General features: G+C 46.4%; 1 protein-coding gene across 1 annotated transcript in view; it reads right to left on the reverse strand.

Annotated features, from left to right (window-relative positions):
- Nucleotides 1-22,100, reverse strand: part of LOC128691382 (uncharacterized) — a 127,003-nt gene extending 104,903 nt beyond the window's left edge. The window contains exon 1 of the mRNA XM_070091655.1: nucleotides 21,898-22,100. The gene's annotated coding sequence lies outside the window, so the exon portion shown is untranslated. The remainder of the gene's footprint in view (nucleotides 1-21,897) is intronic.
- Between the last annotated feature and the right edge of the window lie 211 nt (nucleotides 22,101-22,311).

Below are 22,311 nucleotides of genomic sequence, written 5' to 3' on the forward strand. Positions count from 1 at the left end.
GGCCCTGAAACTGCACTCTCTAGAAAGACGTAGAATCAGGGGGGATATGATTGAGGTTTATAAGTGGAAGACAGGAATAAATAAAGGGGATGTAAATAGTGTGCTGAAAATATCTAGCCTAGACAGGACTCGCAGCAATGGTTTTAAGTTGGAAAAATTCAGATTCAGGAGGGATATAGGAAAGTACTGGTTTGGTAATAGAGTTGTGGATGAGTGGAACAAACTCCCAAGTACCGTTATAGAGGCCAGAACGTTGTGTAGCTTTAAAAATAGGTTGGATAAATACATGAGTAGATGTGGGTGGGTGTGAGTTAGACCTGATAGCTTGTGCTAACAGGTCTGTTGCCGTGTTCCTCCCTTAACTCAATGTGACCTGACCTGACTAGGTTGGGTGCATTGGCTTAAGCCGGTAGGGACTTGGACCTGCCTCGCATGGGCCAGTAGGCCTTCTGCAGTGTTCCTTCGTTCTTATGTTCTTATGTTCTTATCCCTCCCCCACCACAGGCGCTGTATTATTATTATATAGCGCCTGTATAATAATAATACTAATACTAATAATAATAATCTAGCTTGACAGTTAAGTCTGGGAAATGTTGAAACGAATTTCTTTCCCGCGATTTACACGAGAAAATTTTTTACCTCCACCTCCACTTAAAACAAATGCTACTAAATTTCTCCCTAATTACCCGACATTATCTCTTCATCGTGGCGCTGGACACATCTGCCTGGCCTTACCAACTCCATAATACCAGAATACGCTTCAAGAAACGCACCACAAGAACGGAGTGCGCACACGGTGTAAGTCCTCGCCTCCCTTCATTTGTAGTAACGGTGTACTGCATAACAGTCTACACAAAACACACTTGCAAAAACAGGATCATTAACCTCATCACACACTGTACTTTGAGAGGTATTATCCCATGGTATTTACACACAGTTTATTTATCGGGTTAAAGTATGATTAAGGTTATTGTACAAGTGCATAAGAGATAAACAATGTATATTCACGGAAAATTTATTTTAATCTCTGAGATAATACAATATGACTTAGGTTTTATTTAAGAATGGCTTACGCTCACATAGTAGCCACCAGTACACTCACCAAGTGATAACTCAGTAAGAGTAAAGGGCCCAAGACTTCGACACCCTGCCTTCATACACAAGGGGAATTACCGATAGACTCACAGCAGTCTTCAAGAGCGAACTTGATCAGTTCTTACAGTTGCTGAGAAGGCAGGTTGTGTTGCATTCACTGGTTGTGGTCCAACGATGGCCTGACTGATCAGGTCATCAACCAGGAGGTCTGGTCTTGGACTGGTAGACTCAGGCGGCAACCCACATTCCCGGAATCAGCCGCAGGTGGGCGACAGGTAAATCCTAAACCTAACGAAGCGACTAAAACCAGTGTCAACACGGCCCGAGATGACAGACGTCCCCATGACCCTTGTCCTTCCAGCCATGGTTGAAACACACACACACACACAAACACAAACACACACACACACACACACACACACACACACACACACACACACACACACACGTGGTTGTGAGCTCCGCCAGTGACCAACACGAGGCCAAACATACACAAAAACTCCTAATGAGCCAGACAAACACGCCACAGGTATCAAACACTTCCCTGATAACACAATCCTGGTTTCAAAACAGCTGAGACACAGGTAGTAGGTACCTCCCCACACGAGCGCCCAACAAAAATTTTCAAGGATATGGAGCTAAATACATTTTGATTGCATCAATAGCTTTTGAAAGCTCTAAAGATGAATGCTTAATGCCAAGCTCACAATGAGAGTGAGTTTTGTTGAGAAATGTGCTATGTAGGAAATGCCTCTTCAGGTGTCCCGTAGCTCGATCGCTAGTGCACTCAACTCACACACTGAGGTTCGGAGAACAAATCCCCGGTACGGCTGGAAAACATTAGGACGTGTTTCCTTAAGACACCTGTCCATGTTCACCCATCAGTATAAAATGGGTACCTGGGTGTTAGTCGGCTGGTGTGGGTCGCATCCTGGGACAAAACTGATCTAATTTGCCCGAAATGCTCTGCATAACAAGTGGCTTTCTATATAGTAGTATGTTATTGATGTCAGCTAGAACTGTAGACCTTGTACATGTACTTATAGAAATAAAGATATTATTATTATTATGTACCCACGAGTACAAACCCACAGGTACATAGTTTCCTACCACCCTCGTACCTAAAGGTACAAGGTACCTTACCACCCACGTACCTACAACTCCGGCAAATACCAGGCGCTGATGCGTGTTTTCCTCCGCAAGTGTGTTAATTCTCCAATGACAAGACCTTAAAATGTGTACCAAGCCAGCAGAACCGTTGCTTAATACAACGGCAGTACCGTTGCTTGATACAACGGCAGGTGAAGGCATATCGTCAACCTGTCTTCATTTACAACATCAGTTTCCTAACGAAGTTCCCAGAATCAATTTCCAAACGCTTCCTGGATTTGTTTCCAATATTGTTTCCTCTTATTGTAGGTTAGATTATGCTAGGTTAGGTTAGGTTAGCTTAGAAAGAGTGTACATTTAACATTGATTCATTTAACAGCGTCTGTGGACTTGCTGCGTCGGAGTTAACTGTTCTGTTCATGAGGAATGTTCACAAGGTTATGTTCACTGTTCCCTTTCAAAGGGGGGGGTGACGTTGCCTGATGATGGTGCAGGGTTCTTTATCCAAGGGATTGGAGCTGCTTTTCCTATTCTCTTATCAACATCTGATTAACCAACATTCCCCAGGGGCTCCTTCATGAATACTGCTACTACTACTACTATTATTATTATTATTATTATTATTATTATTATTATTATTATTATTATTATTATTATTGGTTTTCTATCTTGCAGAGCCTTTATCTTTCAACACGAATATATCACAACTCTCCTGCCGTATCATAACAGCAACAGCCTGGTGGAACAGATCCTTAACAAGGAAGCTTGGCCAGAGGTCGGGTTGGTAGTGCAGCAAAACCCTCGACATGGGTCACAGGTATCTCACAAGCACGCTGTTGGCAAGACCCGTGACCTCGTGAACCTCACCCTCAGAGCAACCTCAACCACACAGTCACAGTCACTACTCTGCCAACCTCCCCACGGCTGTTACGAACCTCCTTACCACTAATGAACCTCCCCACTCCCAATATGAACCTCCCTACCACTAATATAAACCTCCCAATGCCTGATATAACCATCCCCCCAATGCTAATATCCTGCGAGCAATCGGCCCTGACTGTGAACTGACTCAGTGGGATTCCCCCCTCCAGATCTCTGCAAGGCAGACAATCACCTCCCCCCTACTCCACTACCCCTTCCCAGCATGACTCCGCCAGTACACACGATAATTCACCCCCCCCATTACCACCCCTACCCACACAATCACCCCAACCACCACGACCAACACCCCCTCCCCCAGGCGCCACTGTTCCATTGTGTTAACTGTACTGGTGGTGGTGGTGGCGGCGGTTGTACTCTGATGTCTCAAGTTATGCAGTACCTGTCCAGTGGAAGGCCTCGGTCAGATGACCAAAAGCTTCAGTGGCAGGTCATCATATAACTAAGACCAACATCAGGAAACACTTGTCCTGTTTCCTAAAGAATCTTACGTAGCCTAACCTCCTTCACCTTCTTACACGATGGCAGAGACTAGCTGAGTCTAACAGAAATATGGGTCCCCCCATGATGCTTATGGAAGGATCTTGACTAAAGGAATATATCAAAGGAATGGACATCACTGTATACTAGCCTTCCAAATACTCGCAAAAGGAAGAACTGGCGAAGTAGTGCCGTAGGCTGATTTATACTCAGCTTTCTAGCAAACCCGACCAAAAGAGTGATAATCAACAAGGTAAAACCAGAGGCTGACTGCTACAGTGGAAACCTGCGTTCCACGAGATTCGTTTCTCGCCCCAGTTCACTTATTAATTCTCATACCTGACACAGAGATAAGTTCCAGCACTGCGTCATCTTTTGTAGACGATACTCGAATCTGTGAGAGTGGCGTCTGTCGAGGATGGGACAAATCTCTTAGGCAAGATAGACTTCCAGTGGACCACTGGAAACACTACGAAGCTCAACGAGGATAAATTTCTCCACTACCATCACCACCATTCCAATAAATAACAGTATCACTCCAATAAATACCACAACCACCATCACCACCACCACTCCAATAAATATTAAAACCACCATCACCACTCCAATAAATACCATAACCACCACCACCACTCCAATAAATACCATAGCCACCTTACTCACCACTCCAATAAATACCACCACCACCACTCCTATAAATACCAAAACTACTACTACTTCAATAAATACTACAACCACCGCCACTCCAATAAATACCACACCCACCACCACCACCTTTGATGAGTTCTGAGAGTTTTTCTGCTCCCAGAACCCGGCCTTGGGGCAGGTTCCTGCCACCATCTACCACCACCCCTGCCACCATCTACCACCACCCCTGCCACCATCTACCACCACCCCTGCCACCATCTTCCTACAAGGATGTCAGAGTCAATTTTCATACTGGTAATTACTGTTTCTGGTTAATAAGACACACGCTATCCTGCGTCGCAATCTTGGATACGTGCGTATTACCCTGTGGAAAAGTACTACCAGGCTTTCACCTTGAATTGACTTTCTGGGACCTGGCTCTGCTGCCCCCTGGGAACCTGCCGCTGCTGCCCTCCTGGGAACCTGCCTCTGCTGCCCTCCTGAGGACCTGCCTCTGCTGCCCTCCTGCGGACCTGCCTCTGCTGCCCTCCTCACCCCTAGCTCAGCTAACATACCCCCTCATCCCCTCAGCCATGGTGAAGGCCTCTTGATTATCTGAAGGATACCTGAAGGATACCCGAATACCTAAAGGATGCTTCCGAAGGTCAACGCACCCGCGAACTGGTTCTAGACCAGGTAAACGTAGTGAGACCAGGAGCTGGAGTTGAGCATAGTTGTGTGAGACCAGGTATTTAGCTCGTGAGATCAGGTGCTAAACACAGTGATACAAAACAATCTTAACTTTGTGTTGACAAAGTCACACTTTGTCAATGGTCCAAGTCGGACCGAAACGTCGTCGTAAGCTTCTGTCTTTTATGTGCGGGTTATTTGTGTATCGTTCCAGTCACGGTATTGTGCCTTTTTGTTATTTAACTTTGTGTGTTCTAGTTATTAATATCATCAAGGTCACCACTCATACCGTTGCCACTGCTAAGTGACGGTATACAGTGGTCCACTTGAAGTGCCAGTCCTCTTATCTGGCTTCCTTTGTACTTACTGAAATATTTTCACAATAACGGGGAAGCGCTATACCCGCAGGGATGGTCACAGAGCGCCTAGGAGAGGCGATCTGGTTTGATCTGCGGGAACGTCAGGTCGCTCCAAATCTTTGGATCAAGAATCCGTCAGTAGTCTCTTGGACACTTTTGTGGCCTGACTTGGACTGGCTCCATCTCGTGTGTGTGTGTGTGTGTGTGTGTGCACTCACCGATTTATGCCTCCCAGGAAAGGGGGATGGGGTCGGGTTTCAGCTTTCTATACCCCCGTATGAATGGAATTACCGATTTCTGGCTTCTCGGGCATTATCATACCTGTTCTTGAAGCTGTGTAGGTGGGTTGAGAGACCGGAACCCTCCAGGTTGGTACTACCGACAAAGATAAATCAAAGTTTGTGATTAGATTGAGCAGGATTGCTGTTGCGTCTCACTAATATGATAACAGGTAACTCTTCCCGTTCTCAGTTTTCTGAGTGGGAAAATTATCGCCCCAATGTGGTACCCTTAACCTTATTATAGCACCCTTAACCTCATCCTGGCACCTTTAACCATACTGTGGAAACCTCACCCTGGCACCCTTAACCTCACCCTGGCACCCTTACCCTCACCCTGGCACCCTTAACCTCACATTGGCACCCTTAACCTCACATTGGCACCCTTAACCTCACCCTGGCACCCTTACCCTCACCCTGGCACCCTTACCCTCACACTGGCACCCTTAATCTCATCCTGGCACCCTTAACCTCACCCCTGGCTCACCCTCACCCTGGCACCCTGAACGAGACAGGGAGCATAAATAAAGCGTCACTGATCAAGACTTATAAAAAGGTTTAACTAGGCCAGCAGTGTAGGAGATACCTGGAGTCGTGACACTTAGGTGTCAGAGGCACCTGTCTCGCCTGACACTCAGCTGACGCCACCACCACACCACGAGAGGAAGGAAGGGAAGGAAGAGAGATTAAAGGAGGGGGTGGGAGAGTGGTGAAGGAAGGGACGGGAAAGAAGATTGGTGAAGGGAATGAGGGAGGGGACAGTGAAGGGTTCCCGGGGCTGGTCACTGCTTGGTAACAAGGGTTAACGAGTGGCACCCAAGGATAAGGGGCGGCACCTACCCTTTGTTCCCCTCTCCTGGACTCGGTCTATTCCACCCCCTCTGTTCCCCTCTTTTGGACCCAGTCTATCCCACCCCCTTTATTCCCCACTCCTGGACCCAGTCTATCCCACCCCCTTTGCTCCCTTTTCCTGGACCCAGTCTATCCCACCCCCTTTATTCCCCTCTCCTGGACCCAGTCTATCCCATTCCCTTTATTCCCCTCTCCTGGACCCAGTCTATCCCACTCCCTTTCTGTTCTCTAATCGTGCACACATCTTCCCCTCCTCCTCACTGGATTGATTTTACACGTTCTTCACATGTTTCACTGCAGCACCTTGTTATATTAGTGTACGGATAACAACATGGACCTCAAACATCATCCACGGCTGCCTTCAAGAGGGAGCTGGACAGATACCTAAAGTCAGTGCCGGATCAGCCGGGCTGTGGTTCGTACGTTGGACTACGTGCGGCCAGCAGTAACAGCTTGGTTGATCAGGCCTTGATCTACCGGGAGGCCTGGTCATGGACTGGGCCGCGGGGGCACTGATCCCCGGAATACCCTCCAGGTAGATTCCAGGTAGGTAGACTATCACGGGCGTTGCTCCTCTGTGAGAATTCTCATAATCTGCACTTACATTTTCCTTGCCATTTATTTATTTGTCTATCTTTTCAAACTGACGGAATTGGCAACAGCCTGGTTAATCGGGTCATTAACTGGGAGGCTTGGTCTGGGACCGGGTCGTGGGGGCGTTGACCCCCGGAATACTCCAGGTGAACTTCGATTTATAATGACAACTTAATCCTTTGATTCAACCGTGTCCGAAACAAGCTACCCCCCCCCCAATCTCTATAACCATATAACCACTAGCAGTCCTTTGATATACCTTTGAAGAATTTCGAGAGTATATCTACTCTCTGAGCCCGGCCATGGGCCAGGCTCGTCTGGTGCTCGCCTGGTCAACCAGTCAACCATCAACTACCACTGCTATTATCACCATCAACACCACTGCAATCACCACCCCTCTCAACGCAACAATACATCACCACCACCAACACCACCACAACAGCAACGCCACCAACACCACCACAGCCACCCAGTACACTCCCACCACTACTATCACCACCACGTACACACCCCCCACTACTACCACCACCACGTACACACCCCCACTACTACCACCACCACGTACACACCCACCACCACTAACTACTACCACTACCCGTGACGAAGGAAATGCTTAACACACTGCTTCCTCGGATCCAACCACCCATTGTTTGGTCATGACCGTCCCTCGACCTCATCCATATTTCATCCCCACCCACACCAGGGACCCACCACCCACAGCAGGGACCCACCACCCACAGCAGGGACCCACCACCCACAGCAGGGACCCACCACTCACACTAGGGGTCCATCACCCACACCAGGGACCCACCACCTACATCAGGAACCCACCACCTACATCAGGAATCCACCACCTACACCAGGAACCCACCACCCGTACCAGAGGCTCTCCACTCACACCAGTTCTTTGGATCAAGAGCCCATCACCAGCATCAAGGTACCTCCCTAGTAGGGACCAAGACGATCCATCAACAGACACAGACATTGAATTTATGATACCTGTGACAAGCCTGTAACCATTTCCAAGAGTTCTTATATCCTACCAGCTCGGCCTGATGTATTGGTGAGCGTTAAGAGGAAGGGGAGTAAAGAGGAACAAGAGTAAAAAGGGAGGAAAAAGTAAGTAGAAGGGAGAGGGGAAGGAAGAAGAGGTGGCAACCAGCGTGTAAAAAAAAATATTGGAGACGGAATTTAACATAGTCTCACAAGTGGAACTAATACGACGCGTGACAGGTGTGTGTGTGTGTGTGTGTGTGTGTGTGTGTGTGTGTGTGTGTGTGTGTGTGTGTGTGTGTGTGTGTGTGTGTGTGTGTGTGTGTGTGTGTGTGTGTGTGTGTGTGTGTGTGTGTGTGTGGTGTGTGTGTGTGTGTGTGTGTGTGTGTGTGTGTGTGTGGTCACCTAATTGTACTCATCTAATTGTGGTTGCAGGGGTCGAGACTCAGCTCCTGGCCCCGCCTCTTCACCGACCGCCAGTAGGTCCTCTTTCCCCCTGCTCCATGAGCTTTATCATACCTCGTCTTAAAACTATGTATAGTTCCTGCCTCCACTACATCGCTTGCCAGACTATTCCACTTCCTAACTACTCTATGACTGAAGAAATACTTCCTAACATCCTTTTGACTCATCTGAGTCTTCAGCTTCCAATTGTGACCCCTTGTTTCCGTGTCCCATCTCTGGAACATCCTGTCTCTGTCCACCTTGTTTGTGTGTGTGTGTGTGTGTGTGTGTGTGTGTGTGTGTGTGTGTGTGTGTGTGTGTGTGTGTGTGTGTGTGTGTGTGTTTTATTCTCACCTGCTAGTAGCCACAAACATGTACCAGCTCCTGGCCCTACCTCTGAACTCCTGCAGAAGACACAGAAACATCACAAACAAATATCTACTCAGGTTTCTAACTGGCAAATGAAAAACAATATGAAGTCTACTGGTGACAAACTTTAACTGCCGAGGTATGGAACAACTCGAAAACTGACAACGAGTCAAGTATACAGAACGCAGACAGAACATACCATAGAACGTGTGCAACAGGTATGAAAGACTATGGAATAATTCTATCAGAGGATCTTCCATTTAAGAAACACAATAAGGTAAATGTATGAAAGGCCATGAATCTGATAGGGCAGAGTATGAGAACTTTTCAAAGAGATGTGATGCTAGTATACTTGGGGTATACCTGGAGAGGGTTTCGGGGGTTAAGGCCCCCGCGGCCCGGTCTGTGACCAGGTCTCATGGTGGATCAGTGCCTGATCAACCAGGCTTTTACTGTTGGTCGCACGCAACCCAACGTACGAACCACAGCCCAGTGATGATACTTTCCAAATCAATAATGCACTCACGACTTAAATATTCTGTGGTCAAAGCGCTGTTCAAGGCAGGAGAGAGAGAACGGCTGGAAAACGTTCAGAGGTTGTTTACTATCCATAAAGAATTAAAAATAACATTGAAACTAATAGGGAATGACTCGAAGCAGTTCGATTTTTACCCTGAAACGGAAAAGAGAGATACCTGATAACTTATAAACATTATCTCTCAGTCCACAGCAAGATTCGAACCTGCACACTCTGCTTCAAAGTACTCAGTACTTTGATGGCTATGTGAGACTGTGGGCCGCTAGCACAAACAGCCTGACTGACCAAGAAGTCAGCAGGGAAGCCTGGCCTCAGGTAGGGCTGCGAGAAGTCAAAGAACATTTGGAACTGGTCACAGGTGTGTTACATGTATGTGTGAAGGTTGAGGTGGTGGTGAGTGGTGGTGGTGGTGAGTGGTGGTGGTGGTGAGTGGTGAGTGGTGGTGGTGGTGAGTGGTGGTGGTGGTGAGTGGTGGTGGTGGTAGTGGTGGTGGTGGTAGTGGTGGTAGTGGTGAGTGGTAGTGGTGAGTGGTGAGTGGTGGTGGTGAGTGGTGGTGGTGAGTGGTGGTGGTGAGTGGTGGTGGTGAGTGGTGGTGGTGAGTGGTGGTGGGAAGTGATGGTTGTAGTGTGTCTAAGTTTTGATGGCTGGTTGCTGTGGATGGAGATTCGTAGGTGGGAGCTGTTAAAGGTCACTGAAGTGAGTGGGTGGCAGACAGGTGCTGACGTGGTCAGTCATTCCGGTAATGTCGTGGGTGGAAGATGATGGTGGTGGAAGTAGCAGAGGGGATGTGGATGTTCAACAAGCACTGTGGTGAGTACTGATGGAAGGCAGGTACTGCAGTGGGTGGAAATAATAATAATAATAATAATTATAATAATAATAATAATAATAACTTTTATTTCTACAAGTACATGATACAACTTATACAGACCATAGCTGACATCATTGACATATTGTACAGAAAGCCCCTTGTTATGTAGAGCATTTTGGACAAATTAGGTTAATTTTGTCCCCAGGATGCAACCCCACATCAGTCAGCTACGACCCAGGCACCTATTTACTGCTAGATGAACAGGAACAACAGGTGTCTTAAGGAAACACGCCGCAATGTTTCCACCCGTACCGAGGATGTAGGAACAGGGGTATGGAAGTTCAGACAGGTACTGTGGTAGGTGGAAGCGGTGGTAGTGGGTGTGGGCGGACTGGGAGGTTCTCGGGTGGGTGTAAGGAACCAAGGTCAGTTGAACAGCTAACACACACATCTCAAGCTTCCTGCCACATGTACAACCATTGTTTGACAACCTCGTCCAGACGTATCGTCTTCCTGCAGTAGCACGTCTCACAAGACACGCCGGGAAAGTATGGCTGTAGGAATGGTGGCAAACATGGTGATAAGGGCCAGGAAGGCGGCCTAAATCCAAGGGTCACACCAAAGGTGGCCAAGAAACATAACTCCACCCTATTGCCTCACTCCCTCCCACACTGAAGCTTAAACCTCACTCACAAAGTCAGCATCTGATCCACTCCAACACACCCAACCCAACCAAACACCAATTTCCTTTTCCTGATGATACTGACATAAGAACCAGAGTAAGCCTTTATTATGACAAAGCTTCGCATAATGTGAGCTTCATCCATTCCATTATAATGTGAGCTTAATCGGGTACTCAAAACATGAGAGGAACGGTGTTACAACAAGAGCTAGCACAATTTAACATATCTTTGTCATGTGCTCGTCGGTTCGTTGCCTCCTCTACCTTAGTTTCCTAGTGTGTAAAAGCTTCCCATGCGTCCATTTACATTACATGATTATTCCTTCCTAGAGAGACCAGCTGGTGCAGACCCGTAGCTCAGCTCTCGAATCACTAATCTTCAACAAACCTTCACTTGGTATTGCTCACTAGTCATTTACAACATTACGGTATTATCACATAGTAGATTTACGCAGTCGCCGCAAAATTAAAGTTGCTGCAAATCTGAAGACACTGTCAAATATAGTGTGACACAGGCCCTTCTATTATTCCTTTACCTTTGATATACTTTGATATACTTTTGATGAATTTCGAGAGTCTTTCTATTCCCGGAGCCCGGCCATATGCCAGGCTCGTCTGGTGCTAGCCTGGTCAATCAAGCTGTTGCTACTGGAGGCCCACTGCCCCACATATCCATCACACCCTGGTTGATCTGGTACCTGGTTAAGATACAGGTCCAATTTCCTCTTGAAGACTTCTGCACTTATCCCAGCAGTGTTTCCATGTAACACTGTCTTTATAAACACAGTTACATTACATTAAACTGAAGGTAGCTTCAGTTTCCTGACTCAACCATCAAGGCAACTCCTTTTCCCATCTGCATTCTTCTGCTGTTCTTCCCATTTTTGTACTAATTCTATGTTGTTATAAAGTTTTTAAGTGTGGATTTTTCATCCCAAAATTCTATTAAGGTATTTCTTTATTCTGAAATGAATAACTTTTTCTGAAGTGCCTGTCTTGGCTCTGAAGTGGATGTCTTGATTCTGAAGTAGATATCTTGGCTCTGAAGTGGATGTCTTGGTTCTAATGGGAATATCTTGGTTAATTATTAATATACCCACTTAATAACATTACTAGAGTCCTATGTAAAAGATACTGTGAGAGTGAGCACGTTGCTAGCACTCCCTGCTACCTGCCCGGGCAGGGAGGACTTACACAACACCTGCTTGGCTTGCTTCGGCGAAAACCCACGAGGGCTGCTGCGTCACCACCAGTCGGAGGCAATCATCATGCCGCAAGGCAAACACGTCACATCTCGTCCACAATAGCGGCGAAATGGACGGCCAGGGACTTGCGACGCACGCAACACTGTAACCCTGCTGTGCGACTTACACGCTGTGCGACTTACACTGAGAGCCCCTGAGAAGCTGGTGGAAATTGCTGAGTTGCTGGATGCCGCTGAAATCCGCTAGGGGCTCGCTCCTCTGTATCACACACCAGAGGCAAGACTCCGGAGGGTTTCAAAACTCCCAATCAAATCAACCAGGTTGTGGTAGATATATGGGCCTGCGGGCCACGAGCACCAACAGCCTGGTTGATCAGGCAAGCACCAGACGAGCATGGCTCAGGGCCGGGCTGTAAGAGTAAGGAAAACTCTCGAAACCTTTCAAAGGTGTAACTTAAGAACATAAGAAAGAGGAACACTACAGCAGGCCTACTGGCTCATATTAACTTACTATATCAAAGGTAAAGGAGGCCTGCTGACCCACATATCCTTCTTTGTTTCTTTTGTATATATTTGGCAAAAGTATTTTAGCACATGCATTACCATATCCAAGTTCACTCAGTGTGTTGAGGTCGCTAGAGGAAGTAAGCCAAGCAATGTGCAACTACAACTCAGGTGCTTGTAGCTGTGTTCAAGACACCAGAGCATCTCCAACAGTCGGTCAGGACGTATACCTTACTTGTTACAAGAGGTTTACCCCAGAGATGAAGTGTCAGGGTCGACCATCAACCGGATCTAGTTTAAGGATTTATATTTATAGCAAGAAATACTAGCTGTTTGTCAATAATCTTATCACAAATGAGGTAACCGAGAGATAGAAGCAGTGGAAGAGGTGCTGGTGAAGGTGAGAGGGAGAGGTGCTGGTGAAGGAGGTGAGAGGGAGAGGTGCTGGTGAAGGAGGTGAGAGGGAGAGGTGCTGAAGGAGGTGAGAGGAGAGATGCTGGTGAAGGAGGTGAGAGGGGGAGGTGCTGGTGAAGGTGAGAGGAGAGATGCTGGATAGGATTTGCCTGTGATACACCCATTACCTACTACGAGAGCTTTTATACCCTCAGCCTGACCTTAGGCAAGGCTTTTCTGTTGATTACCTGTTCAACTGTCAGCATAGTTGCTGATCCCCGTACATATCTGAGTATCATAGTACCATCCATATGTTTTACATAGTTGACCCCTTGCTAGGCTCAGTGACTAGCATGTGTGACGTCACGTGATGCCGCATGTGAGCGGTGTGCTCCGGGTCTCTCCCTCACTCCACCCATAGGTCTAGGACAAGGCAACACGGCAAGACTGGGCTCCCCTTCTCACACTGCTAATATAAGTGTTACCATCCAACGACTTGTGTTTAACTCCAACCATCACATTTCCACGAACCCTCCCAACACACTCAGGCTGTTATTGTTCGTGACCCGCTGATCCCAACACCCTGGATGATCTGGAAGTTTCCAGAGGTAGTGGTCCAGTTTTCCTCTTGAAGACTTTTACACTGGTTATGGAAGAAGAGACGATGACGAATGAAAGAGAGTAGGAGGGAGGGTACTAGTCTCTACTGGGAGAGGCGTACTGGGAACTTTCATATGTATGGGGCAGTATGATGGTGTTAGATAAAGCGAAATTTGAGTGAATATCGGGCCGTAGAAAAACCAACACTTTCGCTATCCAGTACGATCATGCTAACGAGACGGAGTGAAATGCTAAAGCCGGAAAATTTAAACATTAGGGGAACACACACACACAAAAAAAAAAGTTACCATAGGGCTTCCTCAGCTTAACATGGTGACTAGATAAGAGCGGGCACATAGGAGAGATGGAACTCGTGGAGTCTGAGGCAAAGCTCTAGCTATCACACACACACACACACACACACAAAAAAAACAGCGGGTTTAGCAGTCTGAAAAGATGCCTGTTAAGGTTTCAGAACATTGTTATGGTAATGTCGGAATCAGTTGTACACGCTGAGCGTTGCCACAGGAACAACCATGACTGAACAAACCACTACTTCACAGCTTACAACCAGCAGAGACAACACTGGATGTAGACTCTGGAGGAACTTGTGAGCATCTCTCAGCATATTATCCACAGCGCACTTTCAGCGTCTTATGTCTGACTATCCAGAACTTTCACTTGCCTCCAGCCATTTAGCTACGTTGCAGTCCTGCAGGTTCAGACATCCTTCACAACCTGGTTAATCAGTCTCTGGCAATATCTTAAAGACCTCCGCCTTCGTTAAAAAAAAAATGGTTCTAAAAGAAAGTTGAAGAGTTTTTGACGTTGACTTTTTTGTCATGGATTTCACTCATGAGGAAAAGTATTTTTTTTCAATTTAGTTAATGGCATTTTGCTCCCTCTGCCTCTCCTGAACCCTGAAGGTTACATGAAGTATGCTTCCGGGTGTCAACGCCCCCGCTCCCAGGTCCCAGACCAGGCCTCCTGGTGGATCAAGGCCTGATCAGTCTGCCGTTTCTGCTGACCACAAGCAGTCCAACGTACGGATCACAGCCAGGCTGGTCAGGAACTGATTTGAGGAACTTGTCCAGTTCCCTCTTGCAGGCCGCCAGAGGTTTATGGATAACTCTTCTTAAGCATGGAGGGAGGGCGTTGAAGAGTTGAGGACATCTGACACTAATCGAGTTCACTCTCAGTGTACTCGTCGCGCCCCGTTTTTTTAGTGGAGGTATTTTGCACTGTCTGCCAAGTCTCTTGATATATGGTGTTATTTCGGTGTTCAGGTTTGGAACCGGTCCCTCCAGGCTTTTTCATGTGTAATTATGTGCCCTTTTCACCTACGTTCCAAAGTTTACAGCTGGAAGGACTTCAAGCGTTGCAGTGATCCAGATGCTTGAGTGTATACAAGGAATGAAAGTTCACTGTACGTTTTCCATACCTTTGATGAGTTTCGAGAGTTTTTCTACTCCTGAAGCCCGGTCTTGGACCAGCCCAGCAAACTCGCCTGCTTTGAAGGTGGCCATTAGTATAAAGCAATATTCAGCATTTATCTCAATTTTTCCCATCTCTCTAGCCAGTATTTCTTTATGCTCTTGAGATAGTGAGAGACCTTTGAGAAGTTCAGTGATGCTTCTCGTCTTCGCCTGTGAAAGGAACGCCAAACTATTTTTAATTAGCCTCTTCTCTTCTTTCTCTTAACGGTAAAAGTCTGGAGAAAACGTCTAATACCCCGGGCTCATCCTCTCAAGACACTTTATTTAAATTAATCTTACTCCTGCTATTTTCACAGGTATACTTCAGTAAGGTCGTGATATATTTGATCCCAGCTAATGTATTGCTGAAGTTTAATTTGAGGAACTTACCCTCGTGACTGAGTTTTGCTGCTCGAAGACCAGTTTGTTTGCAGGTCTGAACATCAGTCACATAGTGGTCTGGGACTGCTATTTTCGACACCGTTAGTTCCGTACATGATCTTCATTATTTGTGGATTTAAGATGAATAGCATTTCCTAGTCTGATCGGTTCCACTTTGTTAGCTTTTTAACATTTTTCTATTGTGTGTGTGTGTGTGTGTGTGTGTGTGTGTGTGTGTGTGTGTGTGTGTGTGTGTGTGTGTGTGTGTGTGTGTGTGTGTGTGTGTGTGTGTGTGTGAATGTGGTTGTGTACGTAACCTCATAAACCCTTGTAAACCCTTGTGAATAAAGACAAATCCTCATCTCAAGCAGTAATAAGTACGGTCTAACAGATCCACCTGAGACTCGACCCAGTAATAAATTCGTACCTGGCCCGCCGGGAACACCACCTCACATTTAGCATACACAAATAAACCGCCAGTAAGCAATCAACCCACCGTACGCAATTATCCACTCAGCCCGCCACCCGACCCCTCAACACCCGGATAACACATCCCCGGGGATCTCGATGTTCGTCTCAGTCTCAGTCTCAGTCTCAGTCTCAGTCTCAGTCTCTCTCTCTCTCTCTCTCTCTCTCTCTCTCTCTCTCTCTCTCTCTCTCTCTCTCTCTCTCTCTCTCTAAACTATCTTCGTCTTTTCTTAGCTCAGGGAAGGTTAGGTGTTTATCTGGGTCATTGAAGACAGGCAAAATAAGAGTAGCAGGTAGTATATTTATTGTGAGACTTGTCACTGACGACTACAGCACATAGATCCTTTTAGATTGTTTAAACACTCTGCCAGAAGATATCAGAAACACTGCCGGAATAAGTGTAGAAGTTTTCAAGAGGAAATTGGATATGTACCTCCGTCAAGTGCCAGATCAACCAGGCTGCGATGGGTATGTGGGCCAGGAGCCTGGTTGATCAAGCAGACATCAGACAAGCCTGGCCCAGGGTCAGGATGATAGTGCAGGAAAACTCTCGGATCTCTTCATCTCCGTTCCACTGAGGACAATTAAGGTACCTTGAGGTGTTCCCGAGGGTTTAGATCTCTTATTGAAGCTCAATAGGCATTCATATTGGCATACATAAAAAAATCAAAAATTCCCCTAACCAGTTTAACCTCACAATCACACAACGACACTCATCCTCGCAAATTTAATACGAATATATCGCTGAACAAAACATTAAAGCGGCTTTCATACTTACAAGAAGAAGAGGTGAACCAAGACTGTGTTCATGTACAAGCCGTTCATCTGACCAGAGTTCTTCACCAAGGACCAGCGTGAGGAACATTCACCTTACCGTAGCAGGTCATAACGTTGTGGATCACAAGCCTTCAGGATGCGCTGAGGGCGGCTGGTCTTCCTGAAGCAATGGGGTGTAACCACCACTAGCACCTCACCCCCCACTTCACCTCCACCTCAGCAGCACCACCTCACCCCCACCTCAACCCCACAAAGACACTGCTCTGAATATTAAATAACAGTGAGGCGTTGTCTTAGCGTTCCATCCCGTCTTAGAGATGAATTTCTTCAGGTCTTTTTTCGGTCTTGTGTCATTCACTTCACACGTGAATGTAGCCTCACTTGAAGCTGGTGAAGGGTTCTTGGTCCAAGGAGTTAAAGCTACCCTATCTTTTTCCATGGACCAACCCCGATTAATTTCCACATCTCACTCGCTGCATGATTCCTAAGGGTTTGGCGCTTCCCCATAAAAATATAATTTTCTTCCATTTGCCAGGTTGTTGCATAACCATAGCGGGATGACAGCTTTCCCATGAAATAATAATAATAATAATAATAATAATAAATTAATAAAATAAAAGGACCCTAGGTAATTTATACTATGTATGATAATTGTACTTATGTGTAGCTGTGCCTAAATAAACTTACTAACAATAATTAATAATCATTACTAATGATTTCAAGTTTCTCCTACGTATGGACTGATGAAGCCACTGTGTGGCGAAACGTTTCCTCAATAAAGATACCCAAGAGTTGCCCATGTGTCTAATTTATCAATTATTACAAATAACACTCCTGACAATCTGTTTCGTGTTATTTCTCCCTCTCGGTTAATAAACCCAGTCTGATAAACAAGATTTCTACAATTTAAGTTAAATACTGAAGTCTAACATTCTTTTTTCATCGTTGAAGAAGATGAACGTGAGAAGAGAAATGTTAATGAGATTGGAAGAGCCTACACGACTGCTTCCTGGGGGACGCGCGAGACGGAGGGATCGGAGGGGTGGAAACATAAACACATATGCAGTTTAATGTGATCCTTTATTGACAACGTTTCACCCACACAGTGGGCTTTTTCAAGTCACACACAGATCTACCTGGGGTGGAAGGTACGGGAGTATGACTATAAATACTCCCGTACCTTCCACCCCAGGTAGATCTGTGTGTGACTTGAAAAAGCCCACTGTGTGGGCGAAACGTTGTCAATAAAGGATCACATTAAACTGCATATGTGTTTATGTTTCCATTGTGTCGGTATTTTATACCATTTATTTTCGATCGGAGGGGTGTTGCAGTAGGAGTACTGGCCCATGCTAGGCAGGATCTTCTCGTTGGAATAGGGTGGTTACGATGGGGGTGAGATGAATGTAACAGTGTGGAAATTTGCATCAGTGTCTTCACCAGTAACAACATTACCACCAGCAACAGTATCACTGTCAGCAATAATAACAATGTCACCGGCAACAGCATCACCAGCAGCAACGCCAGCAACAGCAGCGCCACCAAACAGTAGCAACAATGTCACCAGAAACAGCTCCATCACCAGCAGAAGCAGCAGCACCACCAGTAGCAACACCACCACCAGTAGCAGCACCACCACCACCAGTAGCAACACCACCACCAGTAGCAGCACCACCACCAGTATCAGTAGCACCATCAGTAGTAACAGCAGCCCTATCATAGCCACAGTAGCATTACCAGTAGCAACAGCACCACTAGTAGCAACAGCGCCACCAGCAGTAAGAACAGTACCATCACTAGTAGCAACATCACCACCACCAACACTACAACGACCACCACCACTTTCAACGCATGGCGCCCCACAACTTCACCTCGACACTGCTCACGTCTCACCATTTGCGACTTTCCCCAAGCATTCCATATTCCCACAGCATCCAGCGGGAGCTAAACCTTCCTTCCTGCCAGGGACGCAGTGTCCTCTTCCAGGGACGCATATTACGCCACCTCTACGCGCCCTACAAGACACACAGTCCAACACATGTAGTGAGGAGTTACACACTTTGTGCAACACCTAGGTATTCTTATCTGAAGGCGTTTCGCCAACCAGAGGCCTTTTTCGGTTCCATTGGTTGGCGAAATGTCTTCAGATAAAGATTTCCAAGTGTTGCACATATTTCCAATTCATCATATTGTCGATATTGCATAATATTATTGCCATGGTAAAACAATGTGATCCCACAATACCATAAGGTTCACAACTACCTGATCCTACATACAACATGACTCTTATAGAAAGGTCTTCGTATTCTACCTCCCCCCCCAGAAAAAAAGAGGATTGGAATCTATTTTTATTATTATTATTATTAATTTCATGAGAAAGTGATACACCCGTAGGGGTCTTAGAGCAACTGGGGAATGGGAGGTAAATTGGTATGACTAAAGGGAAATTCTTTAATTAATATTATTAATACTTTTAAAATCATTACATTCATTGAAAGCTTTAAATTATTAAGGCTAAGGAAGTAGGGAGTAGCTCCCAGCTCCTAGGATCAAACTCAAATTTACTAGCATCACTAACTCCCTAATGGTTAACCAAAGCAAAGAAACTACTACTGACTAACCTAGACGACTATTCTGACTGGGTACAGAGTCATTAATCACCTTAGATAACAATTGCCTGAAGCATCTGAAGCATCAACAGATAACACCCTACAGCTCATTCTGATTACCCTAAACGATGGCTAACAATCAGAGCTTATCCAAATCACCCTAGAATGCCTCCTCGTTTCCCTAAGCAGCAGACTGTTGTAAATCGCTTTAGATGGCAGACAAATAACTTAGAAATCTTTTCAATCGTACTAGAGCACTGCAGTCGCTCAGGGCAATTGCCCTAAGTGGCAGCTAACAATCTGAAGCTCTTTTCCTAGAGCATCGCAATGATCCGCAAACTTCCTTAAACAATCTAGAGCTCTTGTTATCCTAGAGCTCTAGAGCTCTTATCAGTCACTTAGAACTTGGTACTCTTTGTAGTCCATTAAACCTTTATCCAATCACTTTCAACTCTCTTTAATCACTCTAAAATTTCCTCAAGTCAATCTAGACAACAGGCAACGCTCAAGAATTCTAGTTAATTAACTGAAGAATCTTTAATTAAGAGTAAAGAAAGTGGCTGGAACACACCAGGTATTTTTGGAAGAACAACTGACACGGGGAATGAACCACAGTAAACCACAGCAACTCCTGTTTGATGGCATGTTTTAATGTAAACAATTGGGAGGAAATAAATAATCAAAACAGACTGTACATTTACAAACATTACACACAGTAGGATATCCACCCAGCCAGATCCCACATATCTATGGGTGCGGGGGGAAGGGTAGCAGAGACCATGTGAAGGAAGTGTTGGGGAATTGTGGAGGAGTGGAGGTGGCATGGCGTGGATGGAGAAAGAGTTTGGGGCAGCATTTTTTACTCATGGTTCTGCAAACGAAGATTTCTCCTCTCCCTCCCTCCCTTCTGTCTGTCTCTCTATTTCTTCCTTCCAGCCCCTGAGCTATCTTTCACTACCGTTGCCAACTTCCTCAAGATAATACGACACAGATCAAACATCCTCCAGCATTTCAAGATTCCTGCAATATCATGAACCTATAGAGCCACACCCCACTACAAGCTTCTCCCCATCACTACGGCTCCACCACCACAAATTAAGCGAACTTCCCGCAGTACAGAGCACCCTCCACTTCATCAACACCACCCTCCCTCCAGCATCACGCTCCCTCCAACACCACACTCCCGCCAACACAATACTTCTCCATCACTACACTCCCTCCGGCGTCACAACGGGCCTTTCACATCCATCCTTTTACAACAATTGATACCCCTTCCTGTACCTTCCACTCTACCATTTGTGTCGTCTCTAGTAGGTACTTGTACTAGTATCAACAGCACCGTGCACCAACATCACCAGCACCGTGCACCAGCATCACTAGCACCGTGCCCCAGCATCACCAGCACCGTGCACCAGCATCACCAGCACCGTGCACCAGCATCACTAGCACCGTGCCCCAGCATCACCAGCACCGTGCCCCAGCATCACCAGCACCGTGCACCAGCATCACTAGCACCGTGCCCCAGCATCACCAGCACCGTGCCCCAGCATCACCAGCACCGTGCACCAGCATCACTAGCACCGTGCCCCAGCATCAACAGCACCGTGCCCCAGCATCACCAGCACCGTGCCCCAGCATCAACAGCACCGTGCCCCAGCATCACCAGCACCGTGCTCCAACATCAACATCACCGTGTACCAGCATCACCAGCACCGTGCACCAGCATCAACAGCACCGTGCACCAGCATCACCAGCACCGTGCACCAGCATCACCAGCACCGTGCACCAGCATCACCAGCACCGTGCACCAGCATCAACAGCACCGTGCACCAGCATCACCAGCACCGTGCTCCAGCATCAACAACACCGTGCACCAGCATCACCAGCACCGTGCTCCAGCATCAACAACACCGTGCACCAGCATCAACAACACCGTGCACCAACATCAACAGCACCGTGCACCAACATCAACAACACCGTGCACCAACATCAACAGCACCGTGCACCAACATCAACAACACCGTGCTCCAGCATCAACAACACCGTGCACCAGCATCAACAGCACCGTGCACCTGCCAGCTGGTGTATCAACATCAACATGTCCGGATCTTACCACACGATTTCCTAATTAACCATACTTGGTACAAATTATTTCCTAACAGTGATTTTCCAGTGACTAGCTTCGATAAGCTAGTTTTTTCACACAGGATATTTTCAACAATCTACTTTTTCCAGTGTGTAGCTTAGAAGGTTTATATATATATATATATATATATATATATATATATATATATATATATATATATATATATATATATATATATATATATATATATATATATCTCGGAGAATAGCATCCACAAAATATCTATTACGGTCAGTAGCGTCAATAATCTATCGTTTTTTTCAGTGGACAGCGTCGACAACCTGTCTTTTTCAATAGACAGCATCGACAGACGGCATGTTTTAGCATCCTTTTCCCAGGGGAACTTTCTTTTCGTGCCTGCATGGCGGTGTATCAGTTGCAAAATGTACCACAAGTTTCACTACATCTGCAACACCATCGCTTAGCTAGCAGATTTACCCGATCGCGATAACACAAATCTTGCAAACTCTCTCGCTTACTTTCTCTACTAAAGTATTCCGTATACTTCTTCCCCCACTCTAATATCCTCCAGGCACACAAATACGGGTAATCACGTTAGTATAAGTGCGGGTTTAGAGCGAATTTGAGCATGTAAGAGAGGTCGAGTGAGAGTATAAGGCAGACGTGCCCTCGTACACTCCCTGCCTCTCTGGCTGCCACTCCGCTACTGAATGGATGACTGGCTGAGTTTGCTGGGTGCCGTGCAGGGCTGCCAGGCATAGGAGGATGAGGCACTCCTAGGCGTAGGTGGCTGCCAGGCGTACTTTGGCAAGGTAAGTCTCCCATAAGGATAGTTCGTGCAGATTTGAACGCTTCCTGTCTGTAGTTTACTTACTGTGGTTAATGTGGTTAAATTAGCTTAACCTGAATTAATATAAATTGAAATAGGGGAA

Source organism: Cherax quadricarinatus, chromosome 36 (assembly GCF_038502225.1).
Source record: "Cherax quadricarinatus isolate ZL_2023a chromosome 36, ASM3850222v1, whole genome shotgun sequence".
Lineage (NCBI taxonomy): Eukaryota > Metazoa > Arthropoda > Malacostraca > Decapoda > Parastacidae > Cherax > Cherax quadricarinatus.